The sequence below is a fragment of the Gopherus evgoodei genome, chromosome 7 (assembly GCF_007399415.2).
Source record: "Gopherus evgoodei ecotype Sinaloan lineage chromosome 7, rGopEvg1_v1.p, whole genome shotgun sequence".
In the NCBI taxonomy this organism is placed as follows: domain Eukaryota; kingdom Metazoa; phylum Chordata; order Testudines; family Testudinidae; genus Gopherus; species Gopherus evgoodei.
This window is the reverse complement of record NC_044328.1, coordinates 19,376,070-19,393,199: the sequence shown is the minus strand read 5'-3', so window position 1 is coordinate 19,393,199 and position 17,130 is coordinate 19,376,070. Positions and strand designations below refer to the sequence as shown.

The 17,130-nt window shown below is 42.0% G+C and overlaps 1 protein-coding gene across 7 annotated transcripts in view; it reads right to left on the bottom strand.

Moving 5' to 3' along the window:
• The window catches only part of TACC2 (transforming acidic coiled-coil containing protein 2), a 226,270-nt gene that overhangs the window by 200,135 nt on the left and 9,005 nt on the right, over positions 1–17,130 (bottom strand). The window lies entirely within an intron of this gene.

The window sequence follows — 17,130 nt, the reverse complement described above, 5'->3', positions numbered from 1 at the left end:
CAAAGTTAGTTCTGATGGACAGCTCATTTGAAACTTTTTGGTTTTAACTGTATTCAAATCATTTTAAAAAATTCTTATAATACCCTGAATTCATATGGAGTTTGGAATTCTAAATATCAACTGACTACATTAGAAGTACTATTTTTCCATTGAGCTTTAGATAAAAACATTTGGTCTTCACATCCTTAATACTAAGTCTCATCCTGCTGTCCTCACTTAGACAAAACTGCACTTACAGGCAGCGGGCCTGACTCTAATTTCATACCAGTTTCACACAAACAGGACCTTCATTTCAAACCATTTTGTACCAGTATAACTTCACTGATTTTAATGGAATTACTCCTGACTTCCAGAACTGAAGACCAATGGATTATTTCCCTGAGTAAAAAGTGCAGACCTGGGTCTTTCTTCATCCAATCTACACGAGGAGATTAAAAAAATAAAATAAAAGGATGGAATTGTTCTCTGCTTAGGGGTTACTACCAGCTCATGTTCCTAATTTATCAGTTCACTATTACGATTGACTCATGACACTCAGACTATGTGCAGACTATGTTCAGACTTCGTTTCCAGTAGTTTAAAACGCAGGTGTTAATATTCCCTAAGGAACCCTCACCACAATATTACAAATACTCTCATTACTTTTGTCTTATGATGAAATTCCAGATTGTTGGCCTAAATCTGCTCGCATGCTCCGCAATAAAGGAAGAGTAGCTAACTAAAGTGAATGGCAGTATGTGGGTGTAAGAAAAGAATTGGGATCTAGTAGTCCATAAAATGCCATAAGCTTCTAGGGTATTTTATTACCATGATAGAATATTAACTTTTTTAAAGTGGAGGGGGGTTTTAAGTTATTTGGTGCTGTGCTTATGTACAGTGCCTGAACCCACTCCATGAGCACAGGATTAAGCCCTTACGGTATGTCTACACAGCAAAGAAAAGCCTGCAGCTGGCCTCTACAGGCTCAGACTTGATTTCCGGGCTCAAGCTGGAGTCTGAGCTCTAAAACCCTGTGAAGTGCGATGGTCCCAGAGCTTAGGCTACAGCCGGAGTCCTGAAGACTACACAGCAATGAAACAGCCCCACCAGCTGAGCCCCATGAGCCCAAGTCAGCCAGCCAGGGGTTTTTCTCTGCTGTGCAGACATATCTTTAAAGAGTAATAGGAGTCCTAGCTTTTTCCTGTTGAAGTTACTGTCAAAACTCCCATTGGTTTCAAAGGGAGCAGGATCTGGCTCAAAGATATTACCAAATTTCAGGATGGGTTTACCCAAGAGATAAAGTGGTTCATCATAGAGTAATGAATGCTCTCGACTCCCATTAAAATTAATGAGAGTTGAGGATGTTCACTCTCATAATTTTGCCATCTGAACAGGGCCGTCCATAGGATTTATGGGGCCCTATGCAGTATTATTAAACTAGTGCCCCTATGCCCAACTTGGGGCACAGCCACCACCCCCACCCATGGACCTCCCCCCATTGCTGACACACAGAGCTTTGTACACAGCAGACACAGTGGCAGCTTGGGCTCATAGCCTAGGAAGAGAGACAAGGCAGCAAAGGACTGAGCTGCTCGGCCTGCCTCACGGCAGTGGAGAATCACAGTTCTCCACAGAAAGTCCTGTACCCTTTCCCTCACGCAGAATGCGCTGCCCCAGCACATTCGGCTCTGAATATGGCCCCTGCCTAAGGAGACTACAGAGCGCGCTGGGTGTGTGGGAGCTGACCTGCTCTTACGGTGGTGCCCCAAATTTTCAGGTGCCCAACGCAGCCGTGTATGCCTAAGGACGGCCCTGCATCTGAAATGGAAATCCCACAATATGACAAAAAAACACCTGCAGATGAACCCTTTTCACAAAGCGATCACTCATTATCTTCAAAGGAAACCTGCACAACACCTTCAAAAGGTGGAGGCCTATAACAACACCTTCAAAAGACAAAGCTGGGATCTTAAATTCATAACTTTGCTAGACACTAAAAATCATGAACAGCACAGAGACACTGGATTTATGGTTTATTACAACAATCTATAACTCACTAATCCATCCCCTCCCCTCCACAACTAGAGAGGTGTTAATGGGCCAATTCACCTTGAATGGTCCCTTGAAATATGTGTTAATAATTTATGCTAAACAATCTGTTCCACCTTGTATTTAGCTGTGGCACTCTGAGTACATTTCCCAAATCTGAAGATGAGCTCTACGTAAACTTGAAAGCTTGTCCATCTTACCAACAGAAGTTGGTCCAATAAAAGATATTATCTCACCCACCTTGCCTCTCCAATCTCACAGGATAAGTTTCTGAAACAGGGTCCTATTAAGCCATCCCAGTAACAGGTAAATATTATAATATATTTTGAAATATATACATATAACAGTGTCTTAACAAACTGCTTAAACAACTCCTCCAAGACACTACGGACTGTTTAATTCATTCCCCAAGCGAAGACTTTGTTGATGTTTCCACGCTGCTGACCAAAAACTTTTACTGTTCCCGCAGTTTGTTCTGTTGCAGGAACACAGCTGGCTTTGTACTCAGATAATGTTGAGATTGTGATACTAAATGACAAAGCCAGGAAGTTCAAAGTCAAAGCTCCCAATTCTGCCCTCTGATGGATGTGCACAGCAATAGCATCTGTGGGAGAAGTGCACACCTGAGACCAGGATTTAGCCCATTGGCCTTAACTGAGACCTTCATGTCATTTCCTCTTTCCCACCCCCCTTCAGCATTGTGAATCATCATCAAGAACAGAGTTTTGGGCTCAATTCTTCCCTTGTTTTGGTCCCTTGTGTCATGTTAGTGTTGTTTAAAATGTCTTTTAGGTGAAATTCACTCAGTTTCAGAATATCCTGCAAGGCTTGTTACACCACTTCAGTACTGTTAAGCACAATAACTACTAATGGAGACTAAAACTGTAAGGTACTATTACAACCAAAATAATACAGTGTTGCTTACAGGACCTCATTAGAATTTACAGCAGTTAAGGTACATGAAAATGCATCTGACATATAAGTACTAAAAACTCTAATCACTAATCCCCAATAAAATATTTAATTATTTTTTCTTTCCTTGCAATATAAAGCTGTCTGGGCTTCTCAGCTCAGATATCATCCCTTATCTAGGAGTTAAAATAAATCTACCATAAATTAGGAGTAAAAGTAGTCCCTACAGGCTCTACATTAATAAGTGAAGTATACATTGCTGAGTTAAGACATTTTTGCAAATTAAAATATAATTCCAATGGGTTTAGTTTACATATATCTGAGTCCATATACAGTTCTAAAATATTTCCTCAATGCAAGTCACGACTCTAGTCTTAAACTGAGTGTTCTTTCTAAACAGTTTCATATTTATTGTATTTCAAGTGAATATTAAAAGCATGCTAATAAAACAAATCTCAGTCCATACATTAAATATTAGCTCAGTTAAAATATAGTGTATCCTTCCTGTGTTCCTAAATATCACTGAACAACTTTAAATAAATAATTTTAATAATGAAATGTAATTTAACACTTCACATTTCAAAAAGTAGCTGCTAGTACAAAGCTGGCCTGGTAAACCTTTCGAGTCCTTTTCTGGTGTACAATAAAATCATTTGTCCCCTTAAATAAAGAGAGTACTTTATTTTGCACTTACATTCCAGGATTAAGTCTAGTTGCTCTGGAACTACTGACACTTCAGACTGTTGTCTTTAAACCATTCTTTTTCACTGCACCTCGCAAACCTCCAGCTCTTTTCCCACCTCCTCTTCCACTCAGAATCACATGAAACCTAGGCTTATTTCAGCTACACACCCACCTTAATTTACACATAACCAGCTGAACAAACAACTCTGCCTCCACTCCAGGCACAAAAGAGAACCAGTTTCTCTCTTTCTCTCTCTCTCTCTGTACTGTTCAAATGAGAGATCATTATGGATTTGCAATTTCATTAAAAAAAATGCTACTCTATTACACAAATACCATTTCAGAAAACGTTTGTCTCCTCATCACAATGTATACTACTTCTCCATCTATAACACTGGCACTTCTCTTCACGTTGAAGATTTACTCAGGGGGAAACTGTATCAATATTAACCATGTGGTGATTTTTTTTAATAGAAAAAAATCAGTATTTTCACTGTTTTGCTTCTTTGTCTTTTTTCAGTTTGTCTTACATTTTCTGACATTGCTGTCAGAAACTCCCAGAAGTGTTTACTGCCAAAGGTAGGCGTTCCGGCACAGGCTGTATGTTGGAGTAATTTTCCAATGAATCATCTTGAAAGGTGGAGGCCTATAACAAAAACGCTTTGAAATGTGATGGTGCAAGAAGGACTGGTTTACGGTGCAAGTTAATTGCTATTATTACTGCTTGCTGTCTGTTCCAGGAAGTGCACACAAAAAGGGTGTTCACAAAGGCAGCTGACAGCAACAGCCAATGAATTTCTCATTAGTTAGAACTGCAAGCGGTGAACATGCTTCCACACAGAGCAGTGGTTCTTGCTGGTACCACATGACATAACAAACTGTCATTTATTGCATTTTGAGGGATTGCACTACTGTACTAATTTTTGCATTGTTAAATGCATGCTATCTAAAGAAGAACAAGTGGCAGGACTTTCACTGGGTAGCTGTCAAAAAATGCTCTTTTTCCTACAGTTACGCATAACTGAATTCATCCCAGAGGATTTTGCAAATGACCCTGGTTCTTCAAATATGCAATTTAATAACTTTATGCATATAAGCAATCTGACTGAACAAAGTATTTGCAGGATCAAGGCCTAAATGAATTCCATTGCTTCTGTACCATTTTTGTCCCCAACTCTAACCACTATACGCTGGTGCACGGCTACTGACCAGAGGAGAATTCCCTGGTGCAGGCATAAGTGACTATGTTCCCTACTCTCTTTTGCAAACCCTGGCATGTGGTTCTGTAGCACATAGTGCCATGGGGATTCTGTGCCACAGCTCACAGGGAGCTCAGGATGGGCTGCCATAAACGAGAACAACAAAATGCTGGTCTGGGTCTTTACAGGAGCCTACAAACTGGAGGGAACAAAAGTTGCTTAAAACCACTTTTGCCCTGGGCTTCACCTCCTGGTTTAGGTTCTGTGAAAGCTTATTTTATCAATGTTTTATTTTATCAAGCTTATTTTATGAAATTTGGGTCTTCACTTTACCTGAAAAATGTCCCCTTTAGTTATTGATTTTTAGTTGGGCCATCATAATGTTCATTGTTGGCAGACAATAAAATTATCTAAAATGTATGTGTGAGCTCTCTCTCTTCACCTGTAAAACCAAAGGCCTCTTACTGGAACTTAGGAAAACACCTACAGCTAGCACTAGTAGTAGGCAGGTACCATATCCTTTCTCTTTGCCAGTCACAAAAAGGCAGCATCATTCACTCATACACACACACACACACCAGGCCAGTACATGGCACTTTTCCACCTATCATATCAATGTGGGTAAACCCAACTATCTGAAATTGGGAATTGGGGAAAGCACCTTGCAGAATATTACTTGTTTGGCACAAACTAGGGGGGGGGGGGGAGGGGTAGAGGGAAATCAACCTTTTGTAGTTGTTCATGATTCAGGCCTTCTTTATATTTGCTATTAAAACATGTGCAAAGCACAATTCCTTTGTCTGGCCAAGCTGCAAATATTTGCACAGCCTCTACGCAGCAGTTTACTACTGCCAGAAGCATGAGTAATCCAAAAGGTGGATGGAGTGGCATATGGGATCAGGTGGCTATGAGCTAAGACACATCAACCACACCCCCTAACCCTTGGACCTACTCCAAAACAGCTCTCAATGTATTTGAGGACATCAAGATGGTAAACAACATAGTTCTGGGGAAGCTGCCAATGAGGCACAAAATCACATATCATTTAGCTTATTCTACATATTTGTAAGAGGCGACTTGAAAAAATCCTTTGTAGACTTAAAGGTCCATAGGCTACTCATGTATTGTGACTTTTAGAAGAGCAGAATATTCACTGGCTAAAATCTTTATGGGAAAGCATTAGCTCAGGGTCATTTCACTTTAGAATCCAAATACTGTCAAAGGAAGATGGGATACATTTTTTCCTTAATGTCACACAGCCTGGTGCTGTGAGATAAATGGATTAAATTGCAGGACTCTGTGGAAATAGTGAGCATAAAGTTATGCATCTGCTACACTCAGAGATACGACACAGCAGAGGGGTGTATTTAGAAGAGAGATAATTTCTGCATTGTATAATCTTAATGTAACCACTGCAGAACCAGTCTGTTTGCTTTCTGTATCATAATATCTTGAAGGCCTACAACAAGCATCACCCTAAAGTTGTTTCCGTCCCTAATTTCCTGTCACACAATAATTAGCAAGAGCCAGGCTAAGATCTTGATGAAATCCCATGAAGCACTCTTCCTATAATAGATATTACTGGATTATTCCAAAAGTGCACACATTGATGCCCACTGATGTTGCTTAGTAACTTTGGCAGCTGGATCCACTGTGAAAACTGCAGAATAATACTGTTGCTTAACAACCACAAACAGAGTTGGCTTTTAAGGGGAGGAAACTTTGAAACTATTTTTTGCTGCCCCTTCCGCAAATGGACTGCAACCAGTATTTGTCCACCATGGCTACACCACTATGCACAGGGACAGAGTATTTGGGGGTGTGTTTGTGACAGGATAATTTTGGGATACATCCCACATTTGTCTGATTCATTCTATTTCCAAACTTACTTTACCATCCTAGTGCTATAGGACTAAAGATATTATCTTTAGTCCATTACCTGACGTCTTTAAATCAAGACTGGATACCTTTCTTAAGGATATGCTATAGCTCAAATAGAAGTTATATGCAGAAACTACTGGGTGAGGTTCTTTGGCATATTTTATGCAAGAGGTTCGACTACATGATCATAATGGCCCTATTTGATGTTAAAAGCTATGAATGACATTTCCCTGATGCATGTAAGTCTGTGTATATGTGTTTTTACATTTGTCCTGTGTGCTGTGAAGTTTTTTTCCTGAATATTGTGACTCCATAACTTAAGTTTGTTTCTAGCTTGTTTACTGAATTTCCAGAGTGCTTGCTAAGACTTAAGGAACTCTCTAATTATGATTCTGCTCCTGTCTGTTTTGATTTCAAAGCGTGGGCTGTGAATATGCTACCATGATTTATTGAGATCACTGATTAAACTGTAGAACCAAATGGATTATATTATTAGATTTTGACATGGGGTAAAATTTTCAAAAGCACCCAAGTGATTTCCAATGGGATTTAAGCTCCCAAGTCATTGGGCTCTTGAAAATTTTACTCGTGGTCTTATTGTTATGAAGTACCTAGATATTATAGTAATATGTTTAATACACAGCCTTAAGATAGACAAACAAATGCTTGGTTCTGCATATCACATTCGTGAGTGGTTTCAGAAAATAGCAAACGGCATTTATGGGAATTACAGAATATATTTTAGCAGCCATTTTAGCAGATTCTTAATTAAAGTGATACTTACAGGCATTGTACAAATTGTCCTTTCCCTCAAAGAGCTTACAGTCTCTAAGCAGACATGACACACCACGGGTAAGAGGGGAAAACCGAGACAAAGAGACTTGCCCCAGGTCACAGAAGTGGCAGAGTTAGGATTAGGACACTGCTCTCCTGAGTTTTATTCCAATCCACTAGCCTTTCTACTTCAAATTTCTTAATGTTTTTACAAAATCACCCAAGATATTGCTTTTGAGTGAGTAAAAAGCATCTATGTACTCAAAACATTGTCCTGTTCTCTGATGAAAGATGGCTACACTAATTAATGGTGAATTCTAGACCTGGAATAATACTTCCCAGGCTGAAAAAAACTGTGCCCCATTTCAGCCTTTAGTAATACCAAATAATCCCATGGCAATATAGGATGAAAGTTGGTCTGGAAGCCTCCTATATAGTGAGTGTCAAATGTTTTGGACACATGTACTTCCCATTTCTTCTCCTCAGGGATTTTCATTTGTCATATTAAAGCAAAGGACCTGATCTTTTAAAATGACACTAGAATTATTTAGTGTCAAGTATCAGAGGGGTAGCTGTGTTAGTCTGGATCTGTAAAAGCAGCAAAGAATCCTGTGGCACCTTATAGACTAACAGACGTTTTGGAGCATGAGCTTTCGTGGGTGAATACTCACTTCATCAGATGCATGTAGTGTTCACCCACGAAAGCTCATGCTCCAAAACATCTGTTAGTCTATAAGGTGCCACAGGATTCTTTGCTGCTTTTATAGAATTATTTGGTGAATAATACATGAATAGCTTCCAGTCATTAAATATTTAAGAATTCTGGTACTCTTACAAAATTCTGTCTATATCACAAACTGGTCTAGGGTTTTCCACTTGATTGTGTGGCACCATGAACGGTGCAGATTATCCAGGTTTCATGATTGCTTGTGCCGTATTAATATAAGAAAATACCTCACACCCAGTTATGTCATTAGACACCTATCATTATATAATTAGGTACATAGTCAAAGTGGTTGTTACAGTGGGTGTCACCATATTTTAGACACACCACACTTGGTAGGAAATGAAGGAACTGAATTCCTAAACCTAGCTGAAGCAGAGGCTGGAAGAACATTTCTCTGACCAGGGCTGGCTCCAGGCACTAGCGGAGGAAGCACATGCCTGGGGCGGCACTTGCTAAGGGGCGGCATTCCATCCATTCTTGGGGCAGCGCAGTCTGGGCAGCTTTTTTTTTTATTATTTTTTGAGTTTGGGGTGGCAAAAATGGTAGAGCTGGCCCTGACTCTGACCTGACTTTGGGAGGGTGGGATTGGGAAAGAGCATGCATAAATGCTGAGCAGCAAAGATTTGAGCTGATGGGGACGGTCCCAGCATCTGCTGACTCCTGGGCCATATTGAAGGGGCATTTTCTTCCCCAAACTACAGCAATAGGGAAAGTGGGACAAAATCCACAGACATCTGAAGATGGTTTCAGTTATCTGCTGGCAGAAGGGGAAGGATGAGCTGTTGCTAGTTGGCTCACCAGATCTCTAAAGCCACATACAGAATGAGGAGACCACACTGTCGAAGCCACACATGGAGCAGTGCCAGGAAGCTCCAACTTCTTCCTCCTCCCTACCGCTCCCCTGGTAGCAGTGCCTGTAATGTTTACCTGCTTCCTCTGCTCCCTCTTTCTTTCCAGAGACAGGCAGAGAAAAGAGAAAAGAAAAGCTTCGGGGGGCTGCCAGTACGTTGAGTCTGATAATATTGTGACAGGTGTGGAGAAGGGCAGACACGAGAAAGGGAGCAAGGGCTACTTGGAAAATGAATGATTCCTTCCTCCTCTCTCTGAAGCTGTGGAGAAACAGCCTGAGCCAGCTGCCAGCAGCTGCCTCTCCCTGCTTGTGGCTGGCAGCAATGTTTCATCTTTTAATTTCTGACCCCCCTGAGGCTGCAGTGGTGAAGCAGAATTGATGGGCTGTGGGACTACTCTCAATCCCTCCCTCGCCCTTCCCTATCACTTCCATGCCAGGGCCATAGGATCAGTGGAAATAGTTTTTTGGCTCCTACAGAAGGCCTCCTGCACTTGGGTATTCACTTGGGGACCTTATAGGGTTTTTTTGTGCTGCTCAGAGTACACATAGGAATTCCCTTGATGGTGTACATCCCCTCCAGATCCCATCCAGCATCCTCAAAATCAGACAATTTAGCCTGAAACTTCCTTTCAATGAGAGGAACTGAAATTAGCCACCAAGAGAAGGAAGCTCATACTAACCATTGAAGGCCACCTTATGAGGTCAGAGTTATGGAAGACAATGACAAGGGAGCTACTCAATCAATGGCTGTGGGTAAACGTTGTTTTAAAACAACACAACCTACCAAACACTGGACAGAGTGGCTTGACAGAGAAACAATATTCTCTCTCCTAAAAGTGCACTGGTTCTCTTAATATGTGAGGGCAAAGCACCAAAACAGGTCCCTCATCCCAACAGGATAGGTGCCTCTCAAACTCGGATGTTAACAGTCAGACCATGACTTTGGCACAGTGTCCAGTCCAATGCAAACAATAGCTCAACAGAATGACCACCAGCTCTGTCACAGCTGAGCCAGTAACTCAAATGGGATAATCTACTAGTCGTCATGATCTTCGTCCTGAGCTGATTCTAAAGACTCAACTTTCACACTGATGTTAAACTCAGCTGGAACAATATTCTATGAACTGAAGCTTGGCAGTTATCCGCAACAGAGTTTTTTAACCTTCCCCACCATGAAAAAGAGCATATTTTACAATAATCATACAGTGAAACCCCGCTATAATGTGACTTTTGTGGTCCAAAAAATTCCAACGCGCTAAATGCGGGGTCGCGATATAGCAGGGTTACAAATCAGTCAGGGGGTCCCCAAAGCGGTGCATCGAGGTGCACCGCCTAGTGCCCCTGGTGCCTAGTGCCCAGCAGGGGAGAGGAGCTGTGGGCCCCCGCCTGCCCGGGACAGAGAACTCCTGGGCTGCCAGCGCTGGTGCTGTCTGTCCCTGGCAGGTGAGGGGGCCGCGGCTTCCCTCCCGCTTCAAGAGGAGCCACGGATCCCTGCCTGCTGGGGACCTGCTGGCGCCGGTGCTCTCTGTCCCCGGCAGGTGCGGGGCCGCGGCTTCCCTCCCCCTTCAAGAGGAGGGCGGCTCCCCGCCTGCCAGGACAGAGAAATCCGGGGCTGCAGGCGCCGGTGCTCTGTGTCCTGGGCAGGTGCGGGGCCACGGCTTCCCTCCGGCTGCAAGAGGAGCCGCAGCTCCCCGCCGGCCAGGGACAGAAAACTCCGGGGCTGCGGGCGCCGGTGGTCTCTGTTCCCGGCAGGCGCGGGGCCGTGGCTTCTCTCCTGCTTCAAGAGAAGCCGCAGCTCCCCCCTGCTGGGGATAGAGAGCACTGGCGGCATCAGCCTGGGAATTCTCTGTCCCCAGCAGGTGCGCGCTGCAGCTTCTCTCCCCTGCCATGGTGTTGGGGACCATTGGTACAGTATCATACTGTATGATACTGTACCTTAAAGGGAGCCAGCCTGCGGTCGCGTTATATGCGACTTGGCGTTATGGAGGGGTTTGACTGTACTTAGCACTAATAACAACACCTTTCACACCAGGATCTCCAGTGACTTACAAAGAGGGATAATAATGCTTACCAACAGAAGGGGGAATTGATGCACAGAGAAGTTAAGTGAGTTCTCCAAGGTTACATAGCACACAAGGGTACAAGTCAGGAACTTGGCTAACTCCCTAACCCCTGAATATTATTGCAGAGGGAGAACTGCTACTGACTCCATCCAAGGTAGTCATCTTGGGAGAGCAGACCAAGTCCTAGCAGTGGTTTTTCTAAAGTGGCCACATTGTATCAGTCCTTCACAGAGTCCCCTTTACATTTTGAGGAGCTAAATAGACTGCTTGGGATGGCTCTTAAGAGCAAGCTAGGAAGAAGAGCCTGACCACAGCAACATCACACAGAGGCCATTATGCAGTACAGAGAAAGAAGGGTGGGAGAGAAGTGGCTGGCATAAAGCCACTTTTAATTATCTTATTTCACATGGAAAACAATTGATTAATATTGTTGGTGTCTCCTCAGTATAAATATTGTTACATAACATTAGTGTTTAAAGCTAATGTGCAAATTATGCACCTAGATTTTGTCTTGATGGTGCAACTAAATATAAGCAAGCAGGTACTAGGTGAATTCAAAATATCAAGAAAATATCACTTAAACAGAAAACCTGAAGTAATTGTTAGTGAACAAGATGTTGCTAAACATATTATCACTTCCTAAAATGAAGGTTTGTTCACATGGTGGTGGCTCTTTTAAAAAAGGTGATCTAATCACATGGTAATGGATAGTGACCCCAAGTCCCACTGTAGTTGTTGAAGATAAGTAACTAAGCCAGTCACTGTTGTCACAGATGGCACAAGTCTTCATCCTTTAGACAGACATAAGACCTAATCAGCTTCTCCTAATGACAGATTTAAACTCATAGCACATTACCTTGCCCCCTGGGTCTGGTACTATTTATATTTATGTTATCATTTTCCAGTAATATAAACAAACTGCTGGGCAGTGAGAAAGTATCCAGTGTCAGAAGCTCACTCTTCTTTAAAGTTGTATTTTTCCATAAGGATTTCACTATGGTTAGTACACACATTGGTCCTGAGCTTAGCCATGCTGTAACTGTAACTCAAATTTATGTCTGCTTTGGGGAGAATGCTCCAGAGACTGGAAACCTTATTCAGCAAAAGTTTGGGGCAATGTTTAGTTGTATGTACTGGATTTAAGTTTTTTAAGCAGAAACAGTAAAGTTGAGTGAAAGGTTGGAAACAAAACCTTCAAAATATGAAGAATAAACAGCTGCAATATTTTTTCCTGAATCTGCAAACAGGCTGGAACAATTGCTCTTTGAGGTGTGGACTTCCCCACACCCATTAATCTCAATGGGGCATTGACTCTGAAGTCTAATGAAGTTCCTTTAAAATGCTATATTAACTATTTAATTGCTGGTCATTTTAGCAGACAGGGGAAAGAGGAGGACAGAAGCCCGTGGTAGGTAGAATTGAGGCAGGAAAGGAAAGACAGAGATGGGGGTGGGGAGGAGAAGAGAGAAGCAAAAAGAAAAAGGAGAGAAACTTAGAAAAAAGAAAGGTGCAGAAACAGAAAGCGAATATAAAACTAGTGTAAGTGAGAGATGAATCAGGACTTATTTTGTGCATGAGTAAACTCTTTCAAGACTTAATTAGTGAAGTTAATAAATATGAAAAGGAATAATATTGCTCTTAGAAATATCTGGGGCTCTATGGATAGGGTGAAACCTTTAATCTAAAATATGAGACTATAATTTGCCAAATATAGCAGGATTGTAGGGTACACTGAAGAAATCTCATGCTTTATTGCAAGACTTAGTACCACTTTCAGAAACTATTGGCATATTCTTTATATTAATAAAAAATGTCTAATGTTGTTGTGATTGCTGTGATTAGAATATTGGCTTTGGACTGGTAATTCTACTTGTAAAGGATATATTACAGACTACAATTAAACACATTTTGAAGCTAATTTGATTAGAATATGAAGTGTCATCTCTGGTGAAAATAGCCTGATGCCTGCCTTCCCTGAATACTCTTGCCATGTAAATGGCAGGATGGATCAAACTCCTCCAAAAGAAATGGAAAGAAAATGTTTTATACCAACCATGAATGTAAAAAGCCACAATATGGTGAGTTTTTCTTCTGGATTTAGTAAAACTGTGTAATACTCCAGACTTGTGGTTAACAGCAGCTCTTTTTCATAAAGAAAATGGTTGTGTGTAATCTTCCCATTTTCAGTTAGGAATTGCATGGAAACTGTGAGTAATAGTCTGGATGTTTCACAAACAACTTGTTTCAACAGCAAGTAAAGATAATTGCTATCATTTTAGTTTCTCAAATATTTTATATAATGGCAGCACAAAGTATTTCACACTAGAATATATTAACCAGAAGCCATTTTTTAAAAACAATGACGATAAGAGTGGGATAACATGCCAATTACATTAATTTGGGATAATGCTTCAGAAAATGTTGTGCAATAGATAGATACACACACCCTTAAAATTATGGTGACTTCATAGTGTGCCAACCTATCTTGTAGGTAAAATAACACACATTTATTAAAAGGTAGATATAAAAAAATCCACTGTGACAGATATGGCAATTTCCTGCAATATCTTGGAGACATTTTACTGTATTAAATGTATGTGTCACTGTAGGCCAACAATTGTCTGTAATTCCGTGGGGGAGGGTGACCTCAGCCCTCCAGGAACTAAGAACAGTTGGGAGTGATTAGGAAAATTCACTCAGGTCGTAACAGCTCCAGAGAGGTACCACCACTTTGAGAGGCTTGCATATACTGGTTCAAACTGGATTATCCAGAGAGCAAACAAAGGGAGGACTTTTGGATAAATAGCCTAAATTTAAATAGACTCCAGGCCTTCTTTCTGATCCAACCAACCACCAGGATGTTCTGTCTAAGAGGGGCCTCAATCCTTCCTGAAAAGGATTGGAAGGACTTTGGCCTACAGAGGCCCCATAAGACTGGTGGATGACCTTTGGGATTTCTTCCCAGATCTGGACCTTAGCATCCAAAATATGGGTGTTAGCATGAAAACCTCCAAGCTTAATTACCAGCTTAGATCTGATATCGCTGCAACCAGCCAGGAATTATACAGTTTCACTGTGGTCTCCCCAAAACCTTCCCTGGGGGACCCCCAGACTCAGATGCCTTGAGTCTTACAACAAAGGGAAATAACCCCCTCCCCTTGTTTCTTTGTTACTTCCTCCTAGGTTCCCCTCCCTGGACGACCCTAGGATATTCCCTGCTTCAAGTCCTTGAAATACAAATACTGAGAGATCAAATCTCCCTCTCCCCTCACCCACAGGGTATGCAAAGTCAGGCTTAGTAAATCTAACACAAAGAGAGTTTCCCCCGACTTCTTCCTCCCACCAGTTCCCTGGTGAGCTGCAGGCTCAATTCCCTGGTGTCCCCACTAAAGAAAAAACTCCAACAGGTCTTAAAAAGAAAGCTTTATATAAAAAGAATGAAAAAGGACATAAAATATAGTCTCTGTATAATGGTGACAATATACAGGGTCAATTGCTTAAGAAAAAAAGTGAATAAACAGCCTTATTCCAAAAGAATACAATTTAACACATTCCAGCAACTACACACATGTAAATACAAAAGAAAACAATATAAACCTATTGTCTTACTATCCTTGTACTTACAACTTGGAAACAGAAGATTAGAAAGCCAGGAGATAGAAAGATCACTCTCAGAGACAAGAAAAGGAACAGACCAAGAACAAAGGACTCACACCCTAAACTTCCCTCCACCCAGATTTGAAAAAGTCTTGTTTCCTGATTGGTCCTCTGGTCAGGTGTTTGGTTCCCTGTGTTAACCCTTTACAGGTAAAAGAACATTAACCCTTAGCTATCTGTTTATGACAGAAGCTTTTAGCATGCAGATAGGAACTTGCATTTTTTTTAATGTTTTCTATATAATGCTTTCACCTTAAGAATAAATGTGCTTGATTAGAAAAAGCTGTGTGGCATCTTCTAACCATGGGCAATTACATAGTTTATATCCTCAAGAGAGAGAGGAGAGCACAAAGCACAGATGCTGCTCATTTAGGCAGTCTAGCTTGGTGGGAATAACAGTGTAGGCAAGGAATTGTGCAGCCTGGATAACCCCCTGCTCAGGAGGGCGAGACATGGGTTTCCACCCAAAAGAGGTGATGGCTGAAGAGCTGGGAGATGATAAATGGGGAATACAGGTGCAGTTGCCCTAACCTGTGACACGCACCACTGTAAACTTTCTGTCCTGAGCCATAAAAATCAGGGTCCCTGGCTAAGAAGCCACAAAAACTGCTTCCTAGTCCAAGGCACTTCTTTCCATTCAATTTCAGTGTTATAATCCCATCCAATGCCATTGTCTTTCCTGTCTAAGGACCTGATACTTAGCTGATCTGTGATCCCAATCCCAGCCACAATCAGGAGTAGTTCAGCCCCATAGGGACTGTGATACCAGCCAGCTCTGTGTTCTCGCGGAACCAGGGCGCAGCATCCAGCCTGTCTGACTCATGAAAAATACTCCCCACCCACCAGCCTCTGCTTAAACCAAAACCCATCAGAGAAAAAACTTGCAGAGAGCAATGAAGGGTGGTGGGAGACACACCTAGACCCCTCCTGACGAGGGTGACAAGATTAAGACATCTCTATTAGCATACAAAATGGAGAGCTGAGACAACTCCCCTAGCCTCATCTGCATGAAAGATGGGACAGGGAGACATCTCAATTTGCATACAAAATGGAGAACAGAGAACTGCACTGAACTCTGGGACCAGAAAAAGCAGGGAAGCACTAAATCATGGGAATCTCTGCTCCAGATGTTAATGAACTTACGCCTGCACACACCCAGCTCAGCAATTATCAGACCAGTTCTAGTAATAAATCCTTGATTGATATTCAAAATACTGAAGCAGCCTAGTTGCATTGTGAGCTCCCTGCAGAGGTGTAGGGAGCGCCCTCCGTACCCTCCGACCGGAGGGGGCCCCGCAAGGAAGGGGGCCCCTAAAAGTGGCTAACAGCCTGAAGCAGTGTCACAGAGAAAATGAACTGGATAATCACAGCAAAAATTTTGAAAGAAAAATGGGAGACATTGATGCCAACAAACTCATAATGGAACTGAATCGTTTTATTTATGTCATCGAGAAAGAGAGAGGACTTGTCATGGCAAACAATTTTTTAACGTACATATACAAGAACAGCCTTCAGGAGATATATCCGAATCTTTGCATTTGCATCAGAATTCTTCTGACCACACCAGTTACTGTTGCTGGTGCTGAAAGGAGCTTCAGCAGAATGAAACTGATCAAGAATATCCTGCGCTCAACCATGACAGATGACAGGCTTTCTGCGGTTGCAGTTATCTCAATCAAAAACGAGATTGCCAGATCTCTGGATATGACGCATTGATTAACCAATTTGCGGAGAACAAGGCTCGAAAGAAGCGCTTTGAGTAAATACGGAATACATGTACACTGTAGGCCTATGTATACATAATATGAACTCTATATATTGTATAAAATAAATACCGCATTCCAGTTTCTGCATTGTAAGGGGCCCCGGACATATGTTCGGAGGGGGCCACGTTCTTTGTTGCTACGGCCCTGGCTCCCTGGAAGAAAACACCACCCCATAGCCAAGAGTGATCAGCTCCTATTGTCTAGCCTAAAGAAAACCCTTGAGTCATCAGTTTACCCATAAATAAATCTAATGTTCTCCCTTGAACCACTGTATTTTCTCTACAAAAATCCCTACTCACCCTCCACTCAGTGTTCTGATGCTTAGACCCAAACTATGCATCAGTTCCACTGGGACTCCATCTTCGCCTGACTGATCATGCTGCGGGCTCTGCCTGTCTCTAGCACTCAGGACTCTCAGCTACCACCATCACCTGGGAACCCCGACCAGTTCAAGCTTCAGGGAGCAGTGAGATCCCCTTCTCTTTCTTTCTCTCTGTTTTCCTTTCTACTTTAGGTATTAACCTTTAATAATGTATGTTATGTTGGTTTAGCCCTCCTTGTGTAGTTATCACTATTTTTCAATAAATAA